The following is a 23,194-nucleotide window of genomic DNA, read 5'->3' on the forward strand; positions in this document are numbered from 1 at the left end:
ATTCTAAGAGTGTAGCAGCGGAATGTAAAACATTGCATATGAAGGTAAAAGAGAAGGGGTTGGAGAGGGCAAACGCAATGTAGACACAAAGATTTTTGGCGTGCTTCCGATAGGTGGTACTATCGTACATCCACGTTGATGGAGACTTCAACCCATGAAGGGTAATGGTTGCGCGAGTCCACGGAGGGCTCGACCCACGAAGGGTCCACGAAGAAGTAACCTTGCCTATCCCACCATGGCCATCACCCACGAAGGACTTGCTTCACTTGGGTAGATCTTCACGAAGTAGGCGATCTCCTTGCCCTTACAAACTCCTTGGTTCAACTCCACAATCTTGACGGAGGCTCCCAGTGACACCTAACCAATCCAGGAAACACCACTCTCTAAAAGGTAATAGATGGTGTGTTGATGATGAACTCCTTGCTCTTGTGCTTCAAATGATAGTCTCCCCAACACTCAACTCTCTCTCAGATTTGGATATGGTGGAAAGATGATTTGAGTGGAAAGCAACTTGAGGAAGGCTGAAGATCAAGATTCTTGTGGTTGGATTGGAATGTCTTGGTCTCAACACATGAGTAGGTGGTTCTCTAAAAAATAAGTAATGGAAGTGTAGGCACGTTCTGATGGCTCTCTCTCAAATGGAGAAGGGGGTGGAGGGGTATATATAGCTTCCACACAAAGTCTAACCATTAAACACAATTTACCAAACTCGGTGAGACCGAATAAAGAAACTGGTGGGACCGATCTAGTTCAAAATGTGAATGTTAGGGGTTTTGGTGGGACCGACAAGATCAACTCGGTGGGACCGATGAGCTAGGGTTAGGGAAAAACCTCATCTCGGTGAGACCGATCGCATGAACTCGGTGAGACCGATTTCAGCAATAAGAAAACAGAGACTTGGTCAAGCAAACTCGGTGGGACCGATCGCTCATTTTGATGAGACCGAAACGTTACGAAAAGGAAACGGAGAGTTTGCATTGCAAACTCGGTGGGACCGATCGCTCATCTCGGTATGAGTGAAACATTATGAAGGGAAACAAAGAGTTTGTAATCTCATCTCGGTGAGACCGAACTGATTAGAGTTTCTGGCTATGGCTATGTCAAGTGAACTCGGTGGCGCTGGATAAATCACATCAGTGGGGCCGAGTTTAACTTTACGTTTAGGACAAATGTGGAAATGAGAAAGTGGTTGAGGGCTTTGGAGCATATCACTAAGCATTTTGAGCAAGTAGACCATTAAGCAACACCTCATCCCCTTTTAATAGTATTGGCTTTTCCTATGGACTCAATGTGATCTTGGATCACTAAAATGGAAATGAAGAGTCTTGAGCTTTTGCCAATATGTGTCCTGATGACCCACAAGTATATGGGATCTATCGTAGTCCTTTCGATAAGTAAGAGTGTCGAACCCAACGAGGAGCAGAAGGAAATGATAAGCGGTTTTAGTAAGGTTTTCTCTGCAAGCACTGAAATTGTAGGTAACAGATAGTTTTGTGATAAGATAAATTGTAACGGGTAACAAGCAATAAAAGTAAATGAAGTGCAGCAAGGTGGCCCAATCCTTTTTTGTAGCAAAAGACAAGCCTGGATAATTTATTATAATGAGAAAAGAGCTCCCAAGAACACATGGGAATTATCGTCAAGCTAGTTTTCATCACGCTCATATGATTCACGTTCGGTACTTTGATAATTTGATATGTGGGTGGACCGGTGCTTGGGTACTTCCCTTGGACAAGCAACCCACTTATGATTAACCCCTATTGCAAGCATCCGCAACTACAAAAGAAGTATTAAGGTAAACCAAACCACAACATTAGACATATGGATCCAAATCAGCCCCTTACGAAGCAACGTATAGACTAGGGTTTAAGCTTCTGTCACTCTAGCAACCCATCATCTACTTATTACTTTCCAATGCCTTCCTCTAGGCCCAAATAATGGTGAAGTGTCATGTAGTCGACGTTCACATAACACCACTAGAGGAAAGATAACATACATCTCATCAAAATATCGAATGAATACCAAATTCACATGACTAGTAATATCAAGACTTCACCCATGTCCTCAGGAACAAACGTAACTACTCACAAAGCATATTCATGTTCATAATCAGAGGAGTAATAATATGCATTAAGGATCTGAACATATGATCTTCCACCAAGTAAACCAATTAGCATCAACTATAAGGAGTAATCAACACTACTAGCAACCCAAAGGTACCAATTTGTGGTTTTGGATACAAGAGATGAACTAGGGTTTGAGAGGAGATGGTGCTGGTGAAGATGTTGATGGAGATTGACCCCCTCCTGATGAGAGGATCGTTGGTGATGACGACGGTGATGATTTCCCCTCCCGGAGGGAAGTTTCCCCGGCAGAATAGCTCTATCGGAGCCCTAGATTGGTTCTGCCAAGGTTCTGCTTCATGGCGGCGGAGTTTCATCCCGTAAGCTTGCCTCTAATATTTTCTAGGGTAGAAGCCTTCATATAGCAGAAAATGGGCACCGGAGGGCCACCAGGGGCCCAGGAGACAGGGGGCGCGCCCAATAGGGGTGGGCGCGCCCCCACCCTCCTGGCCAGGGTGTGGGCCCCCTCTAGTGTTTTCTTTGCTCAATAATTCTTATTAATTCCAAAACTGATTTCCTGGAGTTTCATGATTTTTGGAGGTGTGCATAATATTCCAATATTTGCTCCTTTTCCAGCCAGAATTCCAGCTGCCGGCATTCCCCCTCTTCATGGTAAACCTTGTAAAATAAGAGAGAATAGCCATAAGTATTGAGACATAGTGTGTAATAACAGCCCATAATGCAATAAATATTGATATAAAAGCATGATGCAAAATGGACGTATCAACTCCCCCAAGTTTAGACCTTGCTTGTCCTCAAGCGGAAGCCGATATCGAAAAATATGTCCACATGTTTAGAGATAGAGGTGTCGATAAAAATAAAATACGAACATGAGGGTATCATGATCATTCTTATAACAGCAACATATATAGATTTTGTCATATGATTTCTTATGCTCAAGTAACAATCAATTCACAATGTCAAGTATGGTTCAGAAACTTCATTGGGAACTAACAAACTATAATCTCAATCATTGAAGCAATTGCAATTTATCATAACATCAGAAAGAGTCAAGAATAGAGCTTTCCAGCAGGTCCACATACTCAACTATCATATAGTCTTCTACAATTGCTAACACTCACGCAATACTTGTGGTTATGGAGTTTTAATCGGACACTGAGAAAGATAGGGGCTTATTGTGTTGCCTCCCAACGTATTCACCTTTGGGTGATGTTAACAATAATAATTCATGCTAACTTACATCCAATTGGATATATATATCAGGATCTTTCAAACACGACAATCTTGCCAAAGGATAAAATAAAAGGGAAAGGTGGAGATCACCTTGACTCAAGCATAAAGTAAAAACATAAAGTAAAAGATAGGCCCTTCGCAGAGGGAAGCAGAGGTTGTCATGTGCTTCTAGAGTTGGATGCATAAAATCTTAATGCAAAAGAACGTCACTTTATATTGCCACTTGTGTATGGACCTTTATTATGCAGTTCATCGCTTTTATTGCTTCCATAACAAGATCGTATAAAGCTTATTTTCTCTGCACTAATAAGTCATACATATTTAGAGAGCAATTTTTATTGCTTGCAGCATGACAACTTACTTGAAGGATCTTACTCAATCCATAGGTAGGTATGGTGGACTCTCATGGCAAAACTGGTTTAAGGATATTTGGAAGCACAAGTAGTATCTCTACTTGGTGCAAGGAATTTGGTTAGCATGAGGGAGAAAGGCAAGCTCAACATGTTGGGAAGATCAATGACAATATACTTTAACTGAGATGTGAGAAAACATAAACCATTACGTTGTCTTCCTTGTCCAACATCAACTCTTTTAGCATGTCATACTTAATGAGTGCTCACAATCATAAAAGATGTCCAAGATAGTATATTTGCATGTGAAAACCTATCTTTCCTCATTACTTCCTATTAATTGCAATGATGACCAAAACTACGTTTGTCAACTCTCAACAACTTTTATGCCTCATACTTTCTATGTGTGAAGTCGTTATTATCCATAAGATCAATATGAACTCTTTTATTCTTTTTATTCTTTCTACTTTCTCAAGATCATAGCAAGATAGCAAAGCCCTTGACTCAGCACTAATCTTTATTATAGATAGCTCAACGGACTCGAATACAAAAAGAGATCACAAAGCAAAACTCAAAACTAATTCATACCAAAACTTCAATCTACTAGATCAAGATACTACTATAAGGATCAAACTAAGTAAAACGGTAAAGATAGGAGTGTGATGGTGATACGATAGCGGGGCACCTCCCCAAAGCTTGGCAGTTGCCAAGGGGAGTGCCCATACCCATGTGATTATGTCCTCGGAGGTGTTGGAGGTGGTGATGATGATGGTGGATAATGGCACATCGAGCGTAAAAGTTCCTCCAACTTGCGGATAATGCCCTTGAGTCCGGTGATATGATACTTCAACAAAATATTCTCCTGTGTGAGATACTTATTCTGTATGCGAGCTAACTCATTCATCTTGAAAGCTTCAATTCTACTTGACCACTAGACTGCGGGTGATAAGGAGATGCGATTCTATGATTAACATCATACTTAGCAAGCATCTTACAAAAAGCACCATGAATAAAATGTGAACCACGATCAGTCATAAGATATCTAGGGACTCCAAACCTCAGAAAAATAACTTCTTTGAGCATTTTAATAGAAGTGTTATGATCAGCACTACTAGTTGGAATATCTTCTACCCACTTAGTAACGTAATCAACAGCAAGTAAAATATGTGTGTAACCATTAGAGGCAGGAAAAGGTCCCATATAATCAAAGCCCCAAACATCAGATGGTTCAATAACAAGAGAATAATTCGTAGGCATTTCTTGACGTCTACTAATATTACCAATTCTTTGACATTCATCACAAGACAAGACAAACTTACGAGCATCTTTGAAGAGAGTAGGCTAATAAAAACTAGATTGCAATACCTTATGTGCAGTTCTATCTCCAGCATGGTGTCCTCCATATGATTCAGAGTGAAACTTGCATAGGATTTGTTCATGTTCATGCTCAGGTACACAACGTCTAATAACACCATCTACTCCTTCTTTATAAAGGTGTGGGTCATCCCAGAAGTAATGTATTAAATCATAAAAGAACTTTTTCTTTTGTTGGTATGTGAAACTAGGTGGTATAAATTTAGCAACAATGTAATTAGCATAATCAGCATACCATGGAGCAGTACAAGAAGCATTAATGACCGCAAATTGTTCATCAGGAAAGCTATCATCAATAGGTAATGGGTCATCAAGAACATTCTCTAACCTAGACAAGTTGTCTGCAACGGGGTTCTCAGCTCCCTCTCTATCAATAATATGCAAATCAAATTCTTGGAGCAAGAGAACCCATCTAATAAGTCTAGGCTTAGCATCTTTCTTTTCCATAAGATATTTAATAGCAGCATGATCAGTGTGAATAGTAACTTTGGAATCAACAATATAAGGTCTGAACTTATCACAAGCAAATACAACTGCTAAGAACTCTTTTTCAGTAGTGGCATAATTTCTTTTGGCAGTATCAAGAGTTTTAATAGCATACTGGATAACATTCAATTTCTTATCAACTCTTTGCCCTAGAACATCACCTACAACATAATCACTAGCATCACACATAATTTCAGAAGGTAAATTCCAATCAGGTGGCTGAACAATAGGTGCAGTGATCAAAGCTTTCTTAAGTATTTCAAATGCTTCTACACAATCATCATCAAAGACAAAAGGAATATCTTTTTGCAATAAATTAGTCAGAGGCCTAGAGATTTTAGAAAAGTCCTTAATGAACCTCCTATCAAAACCGGCATGACCAAGGAAACTTCTTATACCTTTTATGTCCTTGGGACATGGCATCTTTTCAATAGCATCAACTTTAGCTTTATAAACTTCAATACCTCTCTCGGAAATCTTATGCCCCAAGACAATGCCTTCATTACCATAAAGTGGCACTTTTCCCAATTCAAGACGAGACTAGTGTCTTCACATCTCTACAAAACTCGATCAAGGTTTCTCAAGCAATCATCAAAAGAGGATCCATAAATGGAGAAATCATCCATGAATACCTCACAAATCTTTTCACAAAAGTTAGAGAATATATCCATCATGCATCTTTGAAAGGTAGCAGGTGCATTACATAAAGCAAAAGGCATACGTCTATAAGCAAAAGTACCAAAAGGGCAAGTAAAAGTAGTTTTTGATTGATTCTCCGCTGACACATGTATTTGAGAGAAACCAGAATAACCATCTAGAAAGCAGAAATGTGTGTGTTTGGATAGTCTTTCTAGCATTTGATCAATAAAAGGTAAAGGGTAATGATCTTTCTTAGTAGCTTTATTTAATTTATGAAAATCAATTACCATCCTATAACCTATAATGATTCTTTGTGGGATCAATTCATCTTTATCATTAGGAACAACAGTAATACCTCCCTTTTTAGGAACGCAATGAACATGGCTTACCCAATCACTATCAGCAACGGGATAAATTATACCTGCCTCAAGGAGCTTTAGTATCTCCTTTCTTACCACTTCTTTCATCTTAGGATTTAACCGTCGTTGAGGATCTCTAACTTGTTTGGCGTCTTTCTCCACATTTATTTTGTGTTGGCATAGAGTGGGACTAATGCCCTTAAGATCATCCAGAGTATATCCAATAGCAGCACGGTGCTTCTTCAGAGTTTTCAATAATCTTTCTTCTTCTTGCTCTGAAAGGTTAGCACTAATAATAACAGGATATATTTTCTTTTCATCAAGATACGCATACTTAAGATTATCAGGTAATGGTTTGAGTTCAAACACGGGATCACCCTTGGGTGGAGGGGGATCCCCTAGGATTTCAATAGGTAAGTTGTGTTTCAGAATAGGACCCTGTTGAAGGAACACTTCATCTATTTCCCTTCTTTCATTCATAAACATATCATTTTCATGGTCTAGCAAATATTGTTCTAACGTATCAGTAGGAGGCACGGCAATAGAAGCAAGACCAATAATCTTATCTTTACTAGGTGATTCTTTATCACGGGGTTGTCTATGAAACTTAGCAAAATTAAACTCATGAGACATATCCCTAAGCCAATTTCAACAATATCCTTTTCGCAATCAATCCTAGCATTAACAATATTCAAGAAGGGTCTACCAAAAATAATGGGACAAAAATCATCTTGTGGGGAACTAAGAACAAGAAAATCAGCAGGATATTTAACCTTCCCACACAAGGCTTCAACATCTCTAACAATCCCAACAGGTGAAATAGTATCTCTATTGGCAACCTTGATAGTAACATCAATACCTTCCAATTCAGCAGGTGCAACATCATGCATAATTTCTTTATATAAGTCATAGGGTATTGCACTAGCACTAGCACCCATATCACATAAGCCATGATAACAATGATCTCCTATTTTAACAGAAATAACAGGCATGCCTACAATAGATCTATGTACCTTAGCATCTGGTCTAACAATATTAGCAATCTCACCACAGAAATAAATAACATGCCCATCTAAATTATCATCCAAGAGATCTTTAACCATAGAAATACTAGGTTCAACTTTGATTTTCTCAGGAGGTGTAAAAGTTCTACTATTACTCTTACGAACAACAGGCGAAGTTTTAGCATGATCCTTTATCCTAACAGGAAAAGGAGGTTTATCAACATAAGTAGTAGGAACAATAGGATCATTATAAGTGACAGTCTTTTCTTCAACTGTAATAGGTGCAACTAATTTTACTTCAATGGGAGGATTATATTTAAACCACTTCTACTTAGGGAGATCAACCTGAGTAGAAAAATATTCACAAAAAGCAGCTACTATCTCAGAGTCAAGTCCATACTTAGCGCTAAATCCACGAAAAACATCGGTATCCATAAAAGATTTAACACAATCAAACTTAGGTGTTATACTGACTCCTTACCATCGTCGGAGCCCCAATCTTAAGGGTTGCATTTAATTCTTTCCAATAAATCCCATTTGAATTCAATAGTCTTCAGCATATAAGAACCAGCACAGGAAGTATCGAGCATGTTGCGATCATTGGGAGAAAGCCGAGCATAAATTTTTTGAATAATCATTTCTCTGGAGAGCTCATGATTGGGGCCTGAATATAACATTGACTTAAGCCTCCCCCAAGCTTGAGTGATGCTTTCTCCTTCGCGAGGCCAGAAATTATATATGTAAATACGATCACGATGAACAAGATGCATAGGATAGAACTTCTGCTAAAATTCCAACTTCAATCGTTTATAATTCCAAGATCCCATATCATCACATAGCCTATACCATGTCAATGCATCTCCCTTCAAAGATAAAGGGAAGACCTTCCTTTTGACAACATCATCGGGAATACCTTCAAGCTTAAACAATCCACAAACTTCATCCATAAAGATAAGGTGTAAATCAGGATGCAATGTTCCATCTCCTGCAAAGGGATTAGCTAGCAGTTTCTCTATCATACCCAAAGGAATCTCAAAGTAAATATTTTCAGTAGGTTCAGTAGGTTGAGGAGCAACTCTTTGCTCTTTTGGTCGGGGTGAAGATACCCCGAACAAGCCCCTCAAAGGATTAGTTTCCATAGTAACAAGTGACAGAAAATTTCAGCACACTATATAAGTGTTTCCTTACCAAGTTCCACTCACCAAAGGCGCTTCACTCCCTCGCAACGGTGCCAGAAAAGAGTCTTGATGACCCACAAGTATAGGAGATCTATCGTAGTCCTTTCGATAAGTAAGAGTGTCGAATCCAACAAGGAGCGGAAGGAAATGACAAGTGGTTTTCAGTAAGGTTTTCTCTGCAAGCACTGAAATTGTAGGTAATAGATAGGTTTGTGATAAGATAAATTGTAACGGGTAACAAGCAATAAAAGTAAATAAAGTGCAGCAAGGTGGCCCAATCCTTTTTTGTAGCAAAGGACAAGCCTGGACAATTTCTTATAATGAGAAAAGAGCTCCCGAGGACACATGGGAATTATCGTCAAGCTAGTTTTCATCACGCTCATATGATTCGCGTTCGGTACTTTGATAATTTGATATGTGGGTGGACCGCTGCATGGGTACTGCCCTTACTTGGACAAGCAACCCACTTATGATTAACCCCTATTGCAAGCATCTGCAACTACAAAAGAAGTATTAAGGTAAACCTAACCATAACATTAGACATATGGATCCAAATCAGCCCCTTACGAAGCAACGCATAAACTAGGGTTTAAGCTTCTGTCACTCTAGCAACCCATCATCTACTTATTACTTACCAATGCCTTCCTCTAGGCCCAAATAATGGTGAAGTGTCATGTAGTCGACGTTCACATAACACCACTAGAGGAAAGACAACATACATCTCATCAAAATATCGAACGAATACCAAATTCACATGACTACTAATAGCAGGACTTCACCCATGTCCTCAGGAACAAACGTAACTACTCACAAAGCATATTCATGTTCATAATCAGAGGAGTAATAATATGCATTAAGGATCTGAACATATGATCTTCCACCAAGTAAACTAATTAGCATCAACTACAAGGAGTAATCAACACTACTAGCAACCCAAAGGTACGAATTTGTTGTTTTGGATACAAGAGATGATCTAGGGTTTTGAGAGGAGATGGTGCTGGTGAAGATGTTGATGGAGATTGACCCCCTCCCGATGAGAGGATCGTTGGTGATGACGATGGTGATGATTTCCCCCTCCCAGAGGGAAGTTTCCCTGGCAGAACAGCTCTGCCGGAGCCCTAGATTGGTTCCGCCAAGGTTCTGCTTCGTGGCGACGGAGTTTCGCCCCGTAAGCTTGCCTCTGATTTTTTCCAGGGTAAAAGCCTTCATATAGCAGAAGATGGGCACTGGAGGGCCACTAGGGGGCCCAGGAGACAGGGGGCGCGCCCAGTAGGGGTGGGCGCGCCCCCACCCTCCTGGCCAGGGTGTGGGCCCCCTCTAGTGTTTTCTTCGCTCAATAATTCTTATTAATTCCAAAACTGACTTCCGTGGAGTTTCATGATTTTTGGAGCTGTGCAAAATAGGTTTCCAATATTTGCTCCTTTTCCAGCCAGAATTCCAGCTGCCGGCATTCCCCTTCTTCATGGTAAACCTTGTAAAATAAGAGAGAATAGCCATAAGTATTGAGACATAGTGTGTAATAACAGCCCATAATGCAATAAATATTGATATAAAAGCATGATGCAAAATGGACGTATCATGTCCTTAGCATTTTGAGGGGTCCACATCTCTAGTCCATGCCATGCCAATGACTGAACTTTCTGAAACATTTAACTTGAATGGCTATTAGTTCAATGAGCTATATGTTGTTATGAATTACCAGAACCACCCGGGGATAGGTTGCACTTTCAATCTCCCCCTTTTTGGTAATTGATGACAACATATAGATAAAATCTTTGACAAATGATAATATCAAGGAATTACATCGTCACTTTGAGAAGTATGTAATAAGCAAGAGTTCCCCCTAAATTTGTGCATTATTTAAAATTTGCTTTTGAATGCAAATGCACAATCAATTAGGAACATGAGTTACTCTTCCATGTCACATACATCTTGGTGGAGCGCTGAAAATGATAGAATATAAGTAGCATGCACTCATCACCAAGGCAAACATGGATGATCAAACATAAATAATAAGATATAATCGTTCAAGCACACATTAAAGCATAATGTGATCAAACACATGATCATAGGAGTATATCGCACACAAGCACAAATAATGTAGCATCCAAACAAGAAAATAACAAGTAGCAAGAGAGACAAATAAAGCAAAACACACACACTCTCAAAGCCTATGATCTATACACTTTCTCCCCCTTTGGCAACAAGTTACAAAAAAGCTTGATGATGCATAATGCTATGCGGCACTCTAAGAACGATCTCCGGGAGCTCCGGCGTGCGAAGATGGCATGGAGAGGATAGCATCTGCAAAATCTTCTGCTGATGTCTAAGGAACTGGAGGAGTTGCAATTGGAGGGACAACTGGGTGCAGTGGTTGTAGGTGCTAAAGTGGTAGCTCTTGTGTCACTAGCTGGCACAGCTACAGACCTTTGTGCCCTTGGCACTCTCTAAAATGCATCTGTGGTAGCTCTCCCTTTCCTTTCCTCTGCTTCTTCTTGAAGTTGCTCAACTGTGGTCTAAATTTCTATGACCTTCAAGTCTAGATCATAAAATTTTGTTTCGATGATCCTCTCAAGACTTTCTTGGTTTTGAGTCAGGGTAGCTTGTCCTTTCTCAATTCTCACTGTGGCCTCAACCAGATAGCTAAGATGATCCTGCTTGGTCTTGAGAAACACCTGTGATGCTTCTGTAGCACTAGCTGGCTTAGTTGCCTTCTCTGCCTTTGCTTTCTCTATCTTCTCCTGAGCCTCTACAGATGTAGGATGTGATGCATCCATGACAATCTCATTGTCTTCAAATTCTGGCCTCGGGGGAAGGTGCTCTTTGTCTAGAAGATATGTGCATGTGCCCATCTTAGAGTTGATGAGCATCTGAATGTGTGGGGCATATCCACATGACCTCTCCTGATCTGCTGCAGTCCTCTTGACTATTTCAACAATCAAGGTGAAGGAAATATGCCCTAGAGGCAATAATAAAGTTATTATTTTATATTTCCTTATTCATGATAAATGTTTATTATTCATGCTAGAATTGTATTAAGCGGAAACTTGATACATTCATGATAAATGTCCATTTTGCATCATGCTATTATATCAATATTTATTGCATTATGGGTTGTTATTACATGTTATATCACAATATTTATGCCTTTTTCTCTCTTATTTTATAACGTTTACATGAATAGGGAGAATGCCGACAGTTGGAATTCTGGACTGGAAAACGAGCAAATATTAGAGACCTATTCTGCACAACTCCAAAAGTTCTGAAACTTCACGGAGATCAGTTTTGGAATAAATAAAAAATATTGGGAGAAGAAAGCACCAGAGGGGGGCCACTAGCCAGCCGCGAGGGTGGAGGGCGTGCCCTACCCCCTAGGCGCCCCTACCTCGTGGGCCCCCCTAGTAGGGCCCCGACGCCCATCTTCTGCTATATGGTGTCTTTTGCCCTGGAAAAAACCAGAGAGAAGCTTTTGGGATGAAGCACCGGTGTCTCGAGGCAGAACCTGGGCAGGACCAATCTAGGGCTCCAGCGGAGCAGTTTTGCCGGGGAAACATCCCTTCGGGAGGGGAAATCACCGCCATCGTCATCACCATCGATCCTCTTATCAAGAGGGGGTCTATCTCCATCAACATCTTCACCAGCACCATCTCCTCCCAAACCCTAGTTCATCTCTTGTATCCGATCTTTGTCTCAAAACCTTGGATTGGTACCTATGGGTTGCTAGTAGTGTTGATTACTCCTTGTAGTTGATGCTAGTTGGTTTATTTAGTGGAAGATCATATGTTTAGATCCTTAATACTTATTGATACTCCTTTGATTATGAACATGAATATGCTTTGTGAGTAGCTACGTTTGTTACTAAGGACATGGGAGAAGTCCTGTTATAAGTAATCATGTGAAGTTGGCATTCGTTCGATATTTTGATGAGATGTATGTTGTCTCTCTTCTAGTGGTGTTATGTGAACATCGACTACATGACACTTCACTATGATTTGGGCCTAGGGGAAGGCATTGGGGAGTAATAAGTAGATGATGGGTTGCTAGAGTGACACAAGCTTAAACCCTAGTTTATGCGTTGCTTCGTAAGGGGCTGATTTTGATCCATATGTTTCATGCTATGGTTAGGTTTACCATAATTCTTCTTCGTAGTTGCGGATGCTTGCGAGGGGGGTTAATCATAAGTGGGAGGCTTGTCCAAGGAAGGACAACATCCAAGCACCGGTCCACCCACATATCAAATTATCAAAGTAACGAACACGAATCATATGAGCATGATAAAAACTGGCTTGGCAATAATTCCCATGTGTCCTCGGGAGCGCTTTGCTTTATATATGAGTTCATCCAAGCTTGTACTTTGCTACAAAAAGGATTTTTCCACCTTGTTGTACCTTGTTTACTTTTGTTACTTGTTACCCGTTGCGAATTACCTTATCACAAAACTATATGTTACCAATAGTTTCAGTGCTTGCAGAGAATACCTTGCTGAAAACCGCTTGTCATTTCCTTCTGCCCCTCGTTGGGTTCGACACCCTTACTTATCAAAAGGACTACGATAGATCCCCTATACTTTTGGGTCATCAAGACTCTTTTCTGGCGCTGTTGCCAGGGAGTGAAGTGACTTTGGTAAGTGGAATTTGGTAAGGAAACATTTATATAGTGTGCTGAAATTTACTGTCACTTGTTACTATGGAAAATAATCCTTTGAGGGGCTTGTTCGGGGTATATTCACCTCGACCAGAAGAGCAAAGGGTTGCTCCTCAACCTACCGAACTTACTGAAAATATTTACTTTGAATTCCTTCGGGTATGATAGAGAAACTGCCAGCTAATCACTATACAGGAGATGGAACATTACATCCCGATATGCACCTAATCTATGTGGATGAAGCTTGTGGATTATTTAAGCTTGCAGGTATGCCCGAGGATGTTGTCAAGAAGAAGGTCTTCCCTTTATCGTTGAAGGGAAAGGCATTGACATGGTATAGGCTATGTGATGATATTGGATCATGGAACTACAACCGACTGAAATTGGAATTTCATCAGAAGTTTTATCCTATGCATCTGGTTCATCGTGATTATAATTATATATATAATTTTTGGCCTCATGAAGGAGAAAGTATCGCTCAAGATTGGGGGAGGCTTAAGTCAGTGTTATATTCATGCCCCAATCATGAGCTCTCAAGAGAAATTATTATTCAAAAAAATTATGCTCGGCTTTCTCATAATGATCACTGCAAGCTCGATACTTCTTGTACTGGTTCTTTTATGATGAAGACTATTGAATTCAAATGGGATTTATTGGAAAGAATTAAACGCAACTCTGAAGATTGGAAACTCGATGAAGGTAAGGAGGCAGGTATAAACCCTAAGTTTGATTATGTTAGATCTTTTATAGATACCGACGCTTTTCGTGATTTTAGCACTAAATATGGACTTGACTTTGAGATAGTAGCTTCTTTCTGTGAATCATTTTCTACTCATGTTGATCTCCCTAAGGAGAAGTGGTTTAAATATCATCCTCCCATTGAAGTGAAAGTAGTAGAACCTATTAAAGATGAAGAAAAAACTATTACTTATAATGTTGATCCTATTGTTCCTACTGCTTATATTGAGAAACCACCTTTCCCTATTAGAATAAAGGATCGTGCTAAAGCTTCAACTGTGGTTCGTAAGAGTTATACTAGAACACTTACACCCCCTGAACAAATTAAAGTTGAACCTAGTATTTCTATGGTTAAAGATCTCTTGGTCGATAATATTGATGGGCATGTTATTTATTTCTGTGATGAAGCTGCTAGAATTGCTAAACCCAATACTAAAGATAAACATAGACCTGTTGTTGGCATGCCAGTTGTTTCTCAAAGTAATAGAAGTAGTACAAAAACATTTTTTTAGTGTAGGCTTTTCCTTGCTCAAGCCTGCCTACTAGAATCGCCAGTGCTTGAAAAGAAAAGTGAATGAAAAACAAAGGAATTGGAAAGTTTCCTATGGTACTACTTTTCATGAATTTGGTGCAAAGGAATGGAGCAAAGGAAAACTGTAGGATTTGTTCCTTTAGTGTCTCCTTGAAAGAAAAATTGTAGGAATTCTAATTTCCACTTGTCCTCCTTTTCAAATTCCTATTCATGAAGCACAAGACTAAGAGATAGTAGCATAATAGCATTATAACCATACATTTTCTGGTGGTTTGACTTAATCTCACCATGCTTCTTTGCATCATGTGATCTTCCAATTCTTGTGAATCAAACACCCAGATTGGCAGAAATCCTGTGTTTTTAAATTCACTATTTTGCACGTGCATTCCTATCCTATTCCTGTCTATTTCATATCCCTGTATTATTAGAATCCTCAAATTCAAACAAGCCCTTACACAATTAATTCTGTTACAAATATGTGTCAAAGAAAACCTTGTGTGGTTTGTCCTGCTCCTGCGGCGCTGTGTTCCACCCTAGCTCAACTACTCCAACGACGGAAGGGTTCACCACAGCAGGGATCCGCTCTCCAGACTGTCTTTCGCCGCCTCAGATCTTCTTCCCGGCCACCGGCAGCCACGACAACTACATTACCATCATCAACTGAGCAGATGACCTTGAGGACTACATGGGTCCGCAAGAGAGGTCGCACTCTTCCGTGTCTGCTTACGTTATGCATCTCTTAATATGATGACATGCTACATTATCGTCATGTTCACCTATTAGACTCCGAGTCAGGTCCAAACAAATGCTGAAACTTGAGTTTTTAAATGGTTGTGGGGTACATATTGGGGCAGCAATCAGTACTATATGTCTACTATCTGGTTAATCTCGGGTGTCTACTATGAGTTTCATGTTGGGTGCAAACAAACATTAAAGGAGCCATTATCTGTATTTTTTAACTAAAGCTATTATCTGCCTGCTATCATTGGTTTTGGGTCTATCCACAGTTTGCCACCACCACTCTGGATTTGTGCATGCACTCCTTACATAATCTCACTATGTTTTATTCCTATGCATGTCAGTTATTGTACACAATGGAAATGATCATGTAGAGCAAAAGAGACGTGCCTTGCATGGCAATAAAATTTCATGCAGACGTCGCTCCATGGTGGGCGCAAAGGCAGCCCCCCTCCACCCATTTCGGATCGTAATCAAGAGGAAGATACATGTTATGAGGGGGATTCAGAAGGAGAAGACCACTCCTATTTACCCCATGAGGTCTTCACTCTAACTTGGCATGCTGATGTTGGTAATATCATGCATATGGTGCCTTGCATTGCTTACTGTATACATCAAAGATGTCATCTGCTTAGTTTAGACATGCTTTATGTCAATGCCATCTGTTTAGTTTCTTTATCGTATATGTGAATCATGCAATGCCATCTTGTTTACCCAGGCATCATATATGTGAATTTTGCAATGCCACCCTGGTTAGCCAGTCATCTTATATGTGAATTATATCATGCCATCATTTTTTATTACGTGTTAAATTTGTTAACAATTTTAGTACATTCAATTACTCTTCATGTGCATCAGCCATTCGGCACGGTCATGGAAAAATCTGGAGTGGAAACAAGGTCTTCAGAGCAGACAATGCTATCTGACGAAGCGCATGTCTTGCTGGTTACAGATAGCTCCTCAGAGGAGGATTTAGAGATAGATGACCAGTCCTATTCCCCCCCCCCCCCAAGGTGCATGCTCTAACTTGGCAGGGTTATATTGCTCATATCGTGCGTATGGTATATTGCATTGCTATGTCATTTGCTTAGTTTATACATGCTTTGTGTGAATGCCACATGTTTAGTGTCTAATTGCCATATATGTGAATTATGCAATGCCATCTTGTTGCAAGACATTATATATGTGAATTATGCAATGTTATCTTGTTGCAAGGCATTATATATGTGAATTATGCAATGCCATGCTGTTTAGCCAAGCGTCATATATGTGAATTATATCATGCCGTCCTTTTTTGTATTTCTCATTGCTTTTGTCGACAATGTTTGTATATTCAACTGCTCTTCCTGTGCATCAGCCATTTGAATTGGTGATGGAGAAATCTGGAGTGAAAACAAGGTCTTCAGAGCAGACAATGCTACCTACTGAAGTAGATATATTGCTGGTTATAGATAGCTCTTCAGAGGAGGATTCAGAGGTAGATGACCCGTCCTATTATCCCCCTGAGGTGTATGCTCAAACTTGACAGGGTTATATTACTCATATCATGCATATGTTATATTGCAATGCTTAGTTTTTACATCATATACACAATATTGAATGCCATCTCCTTAGTTGACACATCATATATGTGATTGCCCTCTGCTCACTTCCTTAGTATATAAATCATATATTTGAATTATATCATGCCATGATGTTTACATAGACAGCATGTATCTGAATTATGGCATGCCAACCCATTTTCTAAAGACAAGATATAGTTATATCATCTCATCCTGTTTACATAGTCATCATATTTTAAATTATGTCATTCTATCCGTGAATTATATCATGCCATCATGTTTCCATCGACGACATGTTTGTGATTTATGGCATGCCAACCACTTTAATAGACACATCGTATAATTATATCATGTCATCCTGTTTACATAGTCATCATATTTTGAAGTATGTCATTCTATCTTGTTTAGTTAGCCATCATACATGTGAAATCGTGTCATGCTATCATGTTTAATTAGCCATCATATATGTGAAATTATGTCCTGCCATTCTGTTTGGTTAGACAACATAATTGTGAATTATTTCATGCCCTGTTTTCTTCCCTACTATCCATTGCACTTGTCTATCTTACAATGTCTGTACATTCAACTACTTTTATTGTTTATCAGCCATTTGAATTGGAGGGGGTGATGGCAGTATATGTGGGAGTAAAAACAGGGTCTTCAGAAAAGATCGTGCTACCTATCGATGCAGATAGAACCACGGTTGTACTTGCCCAAGAACCAGCCCCACCACACATAACCCAGACTCACGTAGATTGTACCCCTACCCAGTTGGACAGAGAACCAGCTACACCCCTTCTAACCCCAACCCCAGCAGATAGTAACCCAGTTCCCGTTGACACAGCACCGTCTCCACCACAGAGCACCCAAAAATGAGCAGTTAGTAAGGCAACTGCAGTGCCCAAAGCATGAGAACCACCACTCCGAACCCCAAGTCAACGCTCAAAGCAGAAGAAGAATTGTTCTCAGGTCAGGATCCGTAGCTATGGTTCATACTACTTTGCTCTTGCATCACTGTATTTACTCATACCAACTAATTTCAAATTTGAAGGATGCAATTGAAACTCCAATGGCGCAACAGGTATGTTTTAAACCTGTTTCTTCAACTTGTTTGCTGTTGTAACTTGCTCTATGTTGATTTCAGTTTCAATTGAATAAACAGTTATGTTCTCATGCCATGCACATTACAAGTGTTGTTATTGTTGTGTAGTTTCTCACACTTATATTCTGTCTATACTGCTTTGTCTTAAATAGATATGATTCGAACTGTATCTACCTTGATTTGGCAACATAAACTAGAATTATATAGACAATACAGTGACCATACTACATAGATATATGTTTGTTTCATGTTGTTATCCTGTCCACCTTACTACTGAACTAGTTTACCAAATGAGTTTCATATACTACATTGTAAACCTTTGATGTGTTTGTTTGTTTTTCTTTTAGAACACGGATAAAATATTGGAGAAGAGTACCCCCATTATGCAATGGTAAAGGAAGTAATGCAGATAAGGTTCAAGATAGTGAGACATCCCTGTTGGTCTCCAAGAAAGATGATAAAAACTATATTGAAGACACTGAGACAACCCCAAAGTCCTGCCTTGATGCAGTGTTCGAGTTACTGGCTACTACTGCTGGCACCAGCTCTTTGAACTCATTGCCTGAATCAATTTGGATTATTGAGTCTCAACTTCAAATTGAAAGACATCGATCAGATGTTATGCGACAGGAAGTCGAAGGACTGAGGAAGTCCCTGCAGAATTCAGATGCATACTTTCTGGTGCAACAGCAAGTGCTGGAGGATTTAAGCGCCAAACAAGAGAAAGTTGATAAGCTTGCTAAGCATCTTGCCAGCATTATGGGTACCCAGGATATTGTTTCTTGAGCTCTTCTGAAGTGGTTTCAGTTCTGGACTTGTTTTGTTGCGGCGTTTATATGCTGCTTTGTTCCCTATATTTGCACTGGTGGCGAACTTTAATGCCGAGTGGATGTAATATGTGTAATAGCCGTGATAGCCTAGCGTAAGTTGCTTGCTTATTTATTTCCTTATTGTCTTGTTTATTTGTTTGCTTGTAGTTAGTGCAGTTCTTTTTCCGCGGTTTGCTAGTGGCCGCAATAACCTATTTTTTAAAGCGAGGCCACAATAACCATGGGCACATATGTAATGTAGTTACCATGGCCCTCCTATGGGTCGTAGAAACAATGGGCCTTCTAAGGTCCATAGAAACAATGGGCCTTATACGGGTCGTAGACACAATGGGCCCTCTACGAGCCGTATCATCAATGGGCCTTCTACGGGCCGTATGACCGGTTGGCCAAACATGGGCCAATAACAGACCGCATTATGGCCGTAAACGGGCTAGAGTTGGAATCGTCCGTTCATGGGCCGACCATAACGGGTCGTCGTTAATCGGTTGTATTTGATGACGCTATGAAAATGGCCCAACATATTAATGGGACACAAACAGGCCGACTGTAAACACGGGCTGAATTTGACCCACAGGCAGAAAATGACAGTAACGGGCTGTAAGTAAACGAATGCTGGAGATGAGCCCAAGAATAAATGGGCCCTGAGAAGGCCGAAAGATAACATGGGCTGGAAACAACCCAACGGAATAACAGGCCGTTAATGGGTATAAAGTGATACGCTGTTCATTATGGGCCAGTTTCACCACGGGTCGTTAATGGGTATAAAGTGATACACTGTTCATTACGGGCCAGTTTCACCACGGGTCGTTAATGGGCCAAGAGTTACAAAGGGCCTCATATGGGCCGAAAGACGTCATGGGCCATACATGGACCGGAAGTTAAAACGGGCTGGAATTATATTGGACGGCCCAGATGACGCTACTGGGCCTAATTCGGATAGGTCATAACGGGCCCCGGGTTAGCGGGTTGTAAATGGGCTATATGCGAACAGGCCGTTAACAGGCTTTCCATGGGCCGGGCCGCCACCTTTTGACCAAGTCAAACGGTCCGTCCTTTTCACAGGAATGGGCCTCTTCTGGGCCGTGCCACATGTCGACCTATCATAGGCGTCTTCGGTCCAATGAGTGGATGACATCTGTCCCAACGGCGAGCCGGCACGTGTTTCCTCTAGCCAATGATGATTTTACACTCTGAAAATCCCCATTGGTCGGGGCTGTTAACGGGTTATCGGATCCAAAACCGGACCCGATAGCTTAACGGCGTTCCGTTACGATGGATGCCACGTGTCGGTCACCCTTGACGAAAGCACTTCTGTGACGCGTGATTTATCATCATGGAAGTGGACACTTCCGTGATGATAATTTTGGTAATGTCATGGAACACTTCTACGACAGCACAGGTATGAATATCTTGATTCTGTCATAAAATCGTCATGGATGTACATGCATGACAGAAAACGTGACTTACTATGACAAACACGTATCATCACAGAAGTGTATTTTTTTGTAGTGTTAGGAGTACCGGAAAATTGGTCTTTCATAACAAGATTCAGCAAAGCAGTATTAATATCACAAGTCTCCACACTAGTGGCGGGAGGAGCAAGCGGAGTGCCAATAAAATCATTGTTCTTGGTATTTGAAAAGTCACATAGTTTGGTGTTCTCTTGAGTCATGATGACCACACAACAAGATTGCACTCAAAAACTGATCCGGCAAGAAAACGGTGAACAGAAAAAGAGAGGCGAATAAAACGGCAAATTTTTGTGAAGTGGGGGAGAGGACAACGAGAAGCAAATGGCGAATAATATAAATTGCAAGGAGATGAGATTTGTGATTAGGAACCTGGTTATGTTGAAGATCCTCCCCAGCAACGGTGCTAGAAATTACTTTTGATGTCGCTTGAAGCTACATCGGTATTTCCCCAAAGAGGAAGGGATGATGCAGCATAGCGGTGGTAGGTATTTCCCTCATATATGAAACTAAGGTTATCGAACCAGTAGGAGAACCAAGCAACACAACGTAAACAGCCCCTGCACACAAATAACAACACCTCGCAACCTGACGTGTTAAAGGGCTTGTCAATCCCTTTTGGGGTACGGCGCCTCAATATAGGAAAAGGACGTGAGGTAAATTTGTAGTAGATTGTGACAGCCTGATTTTTGGCCCTTTCTTTTTCTTTTGTTTTTCTGAAGTTTTTGCCTGGGTTTTCTTTTTCCGTGGCTTTGTGGTCTGGAAACTGAAGAAGATGACCTCTTCTTTGTTTCCAGAGTGGCTTGTCATTCCCAAATCTTTCCCTAGAACCTATCATTTCCATCCTAGCCCAAATCCCAATATTCTTTTTATTTGGAATATTCCTTTTCTATTAAAGGAATAACTCAAATTGCCCTAGGTTGTAAAGCAACCTATAATTCCATCACTCCAAAAATTCCCAAATAATTCTCATAATTTTTTTGGGTCATATCTTGATCAAATATGGCAAAACTTTTCATTGCCATGTTCAAAAATAATTACTAAATATTCCTTTTTCTATTCTACCCTGAATGGCACTTTGTGAAGGAAGGGTCATTTATATTTCTCCTATTGACTCCCAACATTTTTGGGCATGTTTATATGTCCAAATAATTTCCTCATGCACAAGTTCAAATTTATTTGCTTAGCCAATCTTCCTCAGTGAATTTTCAAAGTTTCTGTCAAACAGAAGGCTTTGTGAAGGAAGTACTATCTAGGAGTACCCAATTGAGTTGAACTTTTGCACACTCCTTAATGTGCTCATATTAACCCCTTACACCCATTTGCAGCCCCATCCAATCATCTATGTGAGCACAGGAGCAAATCTTTGGTTCTGGAAATATTTTCAGGTTGTGAAGCAAGTATATTTTATATTGCTTCAAATTATCAGAACATTCTTATACCCGTAAAACATCTCTCCAGCCATTTTGGCATAATTTCATTGACCCATTTGAGCACCATAATTATTCCAAGTTTCTGGTCAGCAGAGGTGTTTGTGAAGCAAGTGCTATTTTGGTTTGTCCATTTGGCATGATCTTTTTACAGCATCATCATATGACCAAATGACTAAGCTTTTCCCAATTTGAGCTCAAGTTGATGCTTCATCAGAGTGCATCATCCAAATCTTGATTCTGGACCATATTTTGCAGTTGCAAAGCAACTCTGTTAAATCTTGATCCAAACCCATCCATAGTTACCAGGATGTAAGTCCTTATTTACCTCAACCTCCCAGACAACTCCATTTGACCCAATCACATCCCTATTGAGCAGCAGTACACGATCAAGTTTACTGCAGTAAACTTCAGGTGTTAACCGCCGTTTAACCATGTCACTTTTAACCAAACTACCACCACAGTTGCAACCTACCCAGGAAGGACTCCACCCCAGACATCGTTTGGTTTCACTTGTGGCACTTTGTGCATGAGTGCACGCGGTGACCACCGCTTTTGCATGCAATGGCCGCGTCCAGATTGGTTTCTTGCTCGGGCCCCTCTCCCTCTCGTCGCCTTCACTCTCGTGAGCGTGTCTACCAGCTGGCCCGCCTTGTTGCTGTCCCCCTGGACCCCTCTCCCCCTCCGGTAGCTTCCTCGCCGACGCTCGCTGATGAACGCCCATGGGATCCCCTGTGGCCGACCGAGTTTTAATGGTGTTTGGCCTCTTCCTCTGCTTCCCCTCGGCCCCTCCTGCTCTGTGCACCACTGTCGCTCGTCCGCACCTCCCTCGTCACCTTGCCACCCCTCGTTGTGACCCTTGGCCACGCGTGCCCATCACCGGAGCACGGACACGTAGCCGCGGACATGCCACGATCTCCCCTCCTCGCCCCGGCTATAAATAGCCATCCCCGAGCCCTCCCGAGCTCACCAGCGGCCTCCCCGCTCTCCCTAGCCCCGCCTAGCCACTAGCCCGAGCTCCTAGAGCACTCCTTGCCCTCCATTGCCACCATGATCGCCGCCTCTGTCCTTCTTCGATCCCGGCAAGCTGAGCTCCCTCCCTCCTCCATTCCACCCCTAGAGGCCTCATGTCAACCCACCAAGCCTCCCCTCCCCTCCACTCGTCTCCGGAGTAGCCGGGGCTGTCGTCCCAAGATCGACAGAGCCGCCGTCCGCCATGGTTCATGTTGCTCTCACTCCCGCCCTCTTTGAGGCACGTTTGGTGCGGGGATGGGCGCGCCTTCGTCTCCTTATCAGTTCGGTAGGTCGGGCGCCGCCAGAGGTGGCCAGAGCCAGTCGGACTCGTCGCCGGAACGCTCGGCCCTGCCTCTGCCACGGCTCGCCGTCGAGAGAGGGAGAGAGGAAGAAGAGAAGAGAGGAGAGAGAAGAGTGGATAAGGTAGG

The sequence above is a fragment of the Triticum dicoccoides genome, chromosome 5B (assembly GCF_002162155.2).
Source record: "Triticum dicoccoides isolate Atlit2015 ecotype Zavitan chromosome 5B, WEW_v2.0, whole genome shotgun sequence".
Taxonomy (NCBI): Eukaryota; Viridiplantae; Streptophyta; class Magnoliopsida; order Poales; family Poaceae; genus Triticum; species Triticum dicoccoides.